Genomic DNA, 8,801 nt, shown 5'->3' with positions numbered 1-8,801 from the left:
ACAATTCATAGAGGTGTTTTCCCCCCGCCCTGGGCGTGTCGAAGTGTCCTTGAGCAAGACACCTAACCCCTAACTGCTCTGGCGAATGAGAGGCATCAATTGTAAAGCGCTTTGGATAAAAGCGCTATATAAATGCAGTCCATTTACCATTTACCATTTCCCTACATTTGTATTCAATTCAATTATTTAATCTTAAAACCTGATATAGAGCTTGTTTTGACTTGTTGCTTGATTCCACCAGTACACTGTAGACTGAATTAATTTGGTGATTTAATTGATAATTCTCATTTTTAATAATAATTATTAAATTAAATCACATAAAATCTATTTTACATGTAGGTTAAGTGAGGGGATCTAGCTCTATATCAATATCACTTGTGTTCAGTATTCAGAGTGCTGAATATTTGACTGTTGGAACCACTGGATTCAGAAAATAAATATAATTTTAATTAATCCTTGCTTGTTCCACAGTAATTTCTAAATTTTTAAATTTCATAATGTCACACACCAGCGTGACACCCCTGGGAGGGAGATGAGGCAGTGAGGCAGCGTTTGGTAGAGAGTTGCTCTGTGTGTCTGCCAAAGGTGGCTCAAGCTTCAGGTTATGAACTGGAATCTTCATTCAATGGCCCTTCTCACAGATTTTTATTTTTATTTATCTTTTATTTAAGCAGGGGGCCCCACTGAGACTGAGATCTCTTTTTCAGGGAGGTCCTGTGAACTCACAGCATTACATATACAGGACATATAAAGTAACAATGAATAGAATGAGTTATGAACAATGGAGACACTTATGACAGGACAGGCATAATAAAAAAACAAGTATGAAAAACAGGAGTAGGTGTCTGAGATATCGAAAATGATTATTTAATCATTAGGGGTGTGTGTGCACGTACTTCAGTGTAACCTCAGGCACAAGTGTTACGTGTTTGAAAGAAGGACCGTGAACTGGAATGGAGGGAGAAACAGAATGGGCCTCGTTGCCTCTCCAAGTCTGAGATTACTGAACAAAGTAGGAATCACAAAATGCACAAAATGAACATCGTAATCATTTGACAAAACAATCCACTTTCTTTGACGGCCAACACAGACTCACACTAAATAAAACAAAACACTGCCCAGATGATTCAGCCTTACTTGGTTTGAAGATCCCGAATTTGGTTGTAGACCTAGGGGTGTGTGGGTTCTGTGTGGGGCTCTTTGAGCTGGTGCTGTGTTGTTCCAGTGCAGAAACAAGCCGCTTCGCTGTGGAATGAAACTTTGCCTCTTGTTCACAGTGCAGGTCTGTGCCCATTTTTATTCTCACAATTGCGTCACATTGTTGGTGATATGATATACCCAATCATAAAGCTGTTAGAACTGCAAAAGGGCGTAACTGAGAATATTTCCTTGGAGCCAAGTGAAATAAACTATGTGTTATAAGTAGCCTACGATTTCAGGCATTCAGAAACATTGTATGTTTCTCACACATACTCACACATGTTGAATGTCTTCAGATTCAACCAAAAAACAGGGATTCCCTTCAAGTCTTTTATTTAGGAAATTTAAAATCACCTGAGTGAAGCTTCACCGTTCATGTTATATCTCATCTATTGTGCTGTATGTAGATAACTGATACAAAAAATCTGATATGAGAAACTTATCTGTGCTTTATTATTTGTGACAGGTATTAGGTGTCAGAGTTGTGTTTATCTGGTCTGTCTATCTGGGGTTGGTTGGCACAGTTGCCTGTACTATTAAAGAAAACGTTTTTGACATTTAGGCTGCTATTTGGGGGGAAAATATGAGTGACCAGAAATAGAACTTAAATTAAGAAGAATTGAATTAACCTATAAACAAAAATGCATACTGTTATTTGTTGTAAGTTTGTCTATCTTTACATAGCAATAAGATCCATTCATCACACAGGCTAATCTATCATTAAGATATCAATTAAATTAATGTAAATTTATCATAGAGTTAGATACATAGTAAATCAATTAGATTTTATACTGAAATTATTTTTCATTATTCTTGTGTGGTTTGTCTGCATATGATTCTAATGAAAGCTTGGCAGATGTATTACTTAAACAATTTAATGCTTTTTGTGTCTTATTTTCACTTAAAGAAATAAATGTATGAGTTAGCCTTATGCATACCTTGTATTAAATATAGCCTATTTGCTATCTGCCTTTTCAGGTTTGTGTCAGGATTTGACTGGCTTCTTCAGGTGTTAGGAAACAGATACATGTATTTAGGATGAAAATATTATGTTTCATGTGTCTGTTGATTGGGAGTAATTATGGATTAAAGTTGTTTTGAAAAAGTGTCCCAACTCACCCCGCTCTCCCTTACTGGATATATTGTTATGTTATATTATGATATCTGTTATTGTGCTTACATGTGCGTACTGCTCAGGTACTGCTGGTAGAATAGCTACATATTCACTGAATGTGCTTCTACAAAGGACAGCATGATATGCAATTCCAGAAATGAAATCTCAGCTCATATATCGCCCCCATTTGTAAGCATGGGGTAGGCTATTCAAAGGGAGACAATAAACACTGAGCTGTTTGTAGCCTTTTGTGTGATGGCTGCTCAAGTATCGGAAACATGTTGCAATGATGTATAACTATACACAGGAACTTTGGGGCCTCGGGCTCCTAGACCATGGGCCTGACTCGGCTGAGTCATGTTCATCTTTAACTTTTTCACGTCAACCAAGGCATAATTAAGTGCCTCTCCTCTTCCTCTTGTGACCCTGCAATAAACTCTCTGCATGATCAACTAAGCATCAGCTTAGGGCAAGGAACACCCCCTTTTTGGAGGAATGGGGAGCCAGATTTAACATGCTTAAACAATAACGCAGTAATCAGTGGTGTATCCATCCATGTTTCATTGACCGCTCCAATACCACAAGCCAATCAAATGTTTGTGTGGCCAAAATAATACACCAATCACATTACAGAGCTCACGTGTGGGGTTCCATCGCGTCAGTGACTTTTGAGCATAAAAGTCTTAAAAAACCTTGCAACATTTCTCACACTCAGTTTTTAAACATTACGTTTGTAAAAATTCAGTTTCCAAACATGCAGAACGCGGGTGCAGTCAGTTCTACCTGTGGCCAGTCATCATTGTTCACTGTGATAATTGGCAATGGTTAAACATCCCAACCTGTCACCAGAGTCATCTGCGGCAGACACACACAGCAGCTCAAATCATTGGTCAGAAAATTAGCAAGAATTAAACAAATGCACTCCTCAGACCTCCTGTGCCACCATTTGCTTGTTTACATTTTCTGCAGTGAACTGTTTGGGGAAAAGCTAGAAACAGGGAAATTCACTTATACCGTAGACAAATTAACATAATGTCAAATAAAAGAGTCATGTTTTGTATTTGGTTGCATATCATTTGCATGCCATGACTTCCTGATGTCTGTGACCTATCAACATCATCAGAGTCTGGATATCTTATTTTCAGGTTGTCCTACAAGCGATACAATAACTCGTTGCATTTGAATGGATCTCTATGGGAATTGGGGGTGGGACTAGATTCAGCTATAAATTATGCCGATACAGTATGGAACACATTTGTTGGCTAAATGGCTTTAAGTCATCAAGAGTCCAAGGTATCAAATGAGCCTCAAACCACCGTGCTGCTGCCAGATACGCAGTAGATACTTCAAGCATTGTTTCTCCGTGGTTTGAGGCTCATCGGATGACATCAGCAGTGCGCGCAGCTTTCTAAATCCCTGTCACACACCAACGGTGTTGAGATTCCCCACCCCCTCCGTCCCCCACCAGATACAGAAGTGACAGTCAGCAATTGCTAACTCTCTTTCTCCAAGGTCTCTTCCTGCAAGGTCACCCAATAGTGCATTGTCCCTTGACTGCCCACATACTGTGGAACTCCTATGGGCCTAACCTGAGTTCTCAGTACTCTGTATAACTCTAATTCAAGGGCTTGCAGAACAAACTTATTTGCCTACAGGCACTCAGGGTGGAAAAAAAGGGCTTGCGGCCTGGTTTCGCGATTAGTCTGTCCCTGTGTGTGTTCTGAAAGCTTTTGCCAACCAAATAAAGAGCAGTGAGTCTTGGGCAAGATCCACCTGGATTCTCACTTAATTTGGTTGCTACAGTATTCCTACCGTGACACCATATCTACCGCACACATATTCTACTGTATAGCTGCATGTATGATACCATCGACATATTCCTCCTATTGATAAAATAAATGGCTTATGTCACAAATGGACCATTGTGAAGTCGTGTACTATTATTCATAACATGATCAATTCTTAAGTATCTCACCCAGAGACAGTAAGCCAAGATTTGAGGGAAATGTGCTTCTACAAAGGACAGCATGATATGCAATTCCAGAAATGAAACCTCAGCTCGTATATCGCCCCCATTTTTAAGCATGGGGTAGGCTATTCAAATGGAGACACAATAAACACTGACCTGTTTATAGGCCTTTGTGTGATGGCTGCTCAAGTATCAGAAGCATGTATTTTTATACAAGAACAACACAGAGACTAACACACTGTTTACTGAAAACATTTAAGTTCAGTGGAATGACAGTGCAAACTAATGGAATCGATTCTATATTCTGCGTATGTAATGCATGATTTCATTAATGCACGTACATTTCACTTGTGCAAGTCTTAATGCTGAATGAGGTTCCTCATTTTCCACGAGCAAACTCTCATTCTACAAGCACGCCTTCACTCCGAATGATCACCTTCTGCAAGGGGGTCTTCATTCCAAATTAGCATCTTCATGAAGGTGTCAATCAGTTCCCATATTCTCAGCTCGTATCAGTGCGTTCCACTTAGCATCTAACCATTATAGCACGAGAGTATTGACTTAAGCTACATGTTGGTTGTTATTTGCTAAAATAAAAACAAAAGGTGCAACTGCAAGAAAAAAAAAGAAATAAAGGCAGAATTCCAAAAAATAAACTCACAATTGCGAATTCCGAGAAAATAAAGATGCAATTGCGAGAAACAAAGTTAGAATTGTGGAATTTTTAAAAGAATTCAATTTATTGTTCCGTACTTTGGTCAGTAGAAAACATAATGCAGGTATGTCTTTTGGTTTTAAAATAGGATGTTCAATATAGTAAAGGAACTAGCGGGTCTGCTGTCCAAGCACAGGTCAATAAAACCAACAGCTGAGGGAGAATGTCAACACTTATACCCTTTCACTCAAAGGAAACTAAGGACCAAATGGTCTTTGCCTCGAATGAGGACACATCACAGGAGATGGGAATTACACCTGGGGGAGGGGGAAGATCAAGATGTGGGGGAATTGGACTGATGTAGGGGGTAGGATGTCACACAGAGGTACTGCATATGAGACCTTTACTGATTTAGGGGGTAAACAAGGTTATCTTTTATCGGCCCACTACAAGGGGAGTCACTTCAGGGGGGATAAACTGCACTTCTTATTTTCCAACAAGAATTTCCGAAAAGTAAAATCAGAATTCCAAGAAATAAACTCATAATTCCGAAAAATAAATTCTCAATTCAGCCAACTTTTTTTGTTGTTGTTGAAAATCAGACGTCTGGTAACTCTATTCATTTGGCCTGCTCTTGTGCTTTGGCAGAGCAGCCGTGTTTTCCAGACACCGAGTGAAACACCAGCTCGGCCCCATTGTTCCAGTGACCCTGAGTAGTATTGCCTACTGTATCTCCATTCAGCTGTTGTCACCAGCATTAGGCTAACAATCTCACCATTCACTTTGGCTAGCGAACAATCTGCTGAAAGTGGGTCTGGTTAGTATAGAGAACTGCATCGCTTTCAAAGTGAGTGAGGTGCACAGAGTGAGTGCGCAGAGCGAGTTCTGTCAGGCAGCTCCTGCTGCAGCCGACCGTGGTCGGTCTGATCAATCACATTCTCACGCCGTTCCATAATCAACCAGTCACATACAACACATTTTCTCATACTCATCCAATCACATGCACACATCACCAATGGAGCAGCTTTTTAAACCTTTGGTGATGTGTGCATGTGATTGGATGAGTGTTGGTGTCAGCCATAGGTGGTTCAGGCCTCAGGTGATCAACTTCATTCTTTGGCCATTCTCACAGTTATCGATAATGATTAATTAATCATGAGGGGTGTGTATCTACGTACTTCAGTGTGATCTGAGGCACAAGTGTTGTGTGTTTGAGAGAAGGACCGTGGACTGAAATGGAGGGAGAAACCGAACGGGCCTCATTGCCTCTCCAAGTTTGAAATTACTGAACAAATTGGGAATTGCAAAATGCACAAAAATGAACATCGTAATCATTTGACAAAAGAATGCAGTTTCCTTGGCGGTCAACACAGACTCACACTAAATAAAACCAAACACTGCCCAGATGATTCAGCCTTACTTGGTCTGAAGATCCAAATAAACAATAAAAGGATGTAACTGAGATGCCAAAGCCTGGGGTGAATGCAGGGATTTGTAGTCCATAAATGAAATTAACTTGATGTTTATGACTATGGAAAACTGATGCCTTATATGACAGGTGTTCTGTAGTTGTTCTGTACAATAACTGCATGCCAGCGACCTTCAGTATGCATTTATTGTCTGTCGCTTTCGATGAAAGTGTTTGCCAAATAAAATATAATGTAATACAATAAGCTTATCAAAATTGTTCACTCCTTCCTTGCTGTTGTAGTCAAGCATAACAGGATGTTGCATCACACGACGCCCGTATGTTGATGCCGTATTCCTCTGTCTCGCTGGGCACGTACTGGCTGAAAGAACAGCAGCCTCTGCAAGGACCCAGTCATTTGTCCACCACGACTTCCGACCCAGGATTCTCCAGGCATGGCAAGCACTCTGCACACTTATCCATTTGTTTTTTACCTAATGCCTGGTGCACACCACAGGAAAATTGGGCCAATTTTGCCCCTCTCGATTATCAAGGGGGTGTTACCAATTTGAGGCCAGGGTAACCCAATAATCTGCCCAGGTTATCCTGTAGTGCAAGGTGTTTACACAGAATATTAATCCTCCTGATCAGTTTGGGGGAGTACTGATCTTGAGTTGTAAATGTCAAATGTTTCATATTTACGAGTCAAAATCGAACTACGCGACTAGCTGATTTTGTTAAGCAGCTGGAAGTTTACCTTACCAATGTTAAATGCTATAACCTAAGGAAAAATATAGCACACTACAAAAGTGCCTTGATGAAAAACTGTTGCAATTCATTGAAAAAAATACATAACTAATGTTGTTCCAGGGTACAGTAGGGCCTCTCGTACCTTATTGCTCAATTAATACATGTTGGATGAAATCATAACTCACTTTCCAGACCGTTTCCAAATACATTTTTATCTAAATCTACTTTCAAACATGCCTTTATTGCATTTTTTTCAGCAATCTATCTACATATCTTGACGTCTCTCAAAAATATTACAGCTTGTGATGTGCGCAAGAGATCCTGCTTGCACTATCTCAGCCTGTACGCTCCAACAGAAACCATTCCCAATAGGGTCTGTTATCCTGTAACTGTAACCAAGCTAACTCACACACCTAGCATCTTCGTGAAGTAAATCATAATAAAGTATTAGATATAAATATGTCTGATAAACGTAAAGGGCATTGTGTTTCATCAGAGACAGAAAAGAAGAACTACCTTAACCTTGGCTTTATGGAAGGACAGGACAGGTCTCGACCAGAATGTGTAATTTGTGGCGAGCAATGAGCTAACGATAGCATGAAGCCAAGCAAAATTAAGAGACATTCGGAAACATAACATCTGGAGACCAAAATTTATTTTAAGAGAGAGAAAAAAAACGGCTGGCAATATCAAAAAGATCCATGGACATCAGGAAATTGTTTGAAAGCGCAGGCAGCGATTTACACAGAGCTGTCTTTTGAGTGTTCGCTCTTATCATAACATAGGAAAGTGGCTTATCAAACCTGCCTGCAGTAAAACAGTGGAGAGACTGTATGGTCTGCAGGTGGTGGATGAAGCAAAGACCGTCCCACTTTCTAACAACACTTTCAAGGCCAGAATCGATCAAATGGCTGGAGATAGCCAAAACCAGTGGCACAACAAGCTTAGGAAAGTCCCCCTTGCCGATCGGTTGGATGAAATGACAACAGCGGCAGACCAGCCAGCGCACATCGTTTATGTGCAATATATTGACGGTGATGATTCGAAACAGGACATTTTTATTTCCACCGATCTAAAAACAGTTACAGGCTTTTTTTATGTCTGTGGACTCTTATCTCGCATCCAACAATCTGCCAGTCTTGTTGCGTCCTGCACTGATGGGGCTTTGGCAGAAATGTAACAATTAAAGGGATTTAATAGCCGCTTGACGGAGAAAGCCCCAGGGTACAACATTTTCCACTGCATGATACATCGTCCGACACTGGCGAGTAAAACAAAAACTGTCTGATGACCTCAGTGACTCCCTAGCAACTGAGATCAAGGTTGTAAACTTCATCATGGGTCGCCCTACCAACAAAAGACTCTTTGCCCAGCTACGTGATGATGAAGCGCATCACATCCTGCTGCTACACACAGGTGCGCTGGTTGGTGCGTGGCCAGGTGCCTGTGCGTTTCTTGGTAATGCAGGAGAAAATACAGGAATTGCTGCAAGGACCACAGTCACACTCTGTCAGAGCAGCTGACTGATGAGTTTTGGATTGTAACAGCAGAACTAGTTGACATACTCACTCTACAATGAGACATATGAGTGGCTGCAAGGTTCTGAATCCAACATCATGCAGTGTAAATACGCTCTTCAACCCCTTAGCGCACATGCCAAATCTGGCCAATCCTTTCCCATTTAGGGGGTGCGAATCTCGGCTTG

The sequence above is a fragment of the Anguilla anguilla genome, chromosome 14 (assembly GCF_013347855.1).
Source record: "Anguilla anguilla isolate fAngAng1 chromosome 14, fAngAng1.pri, whole genome shotgun sequence".
NCBI lineage: Eukaryota > Metazoa > Chordata > Actinopteri > Anguilliformes > Anguillidae > Anguilla > Anguilla anguilla.
This window is presented reverse-complemented; position numbering follows the sequence as displayed.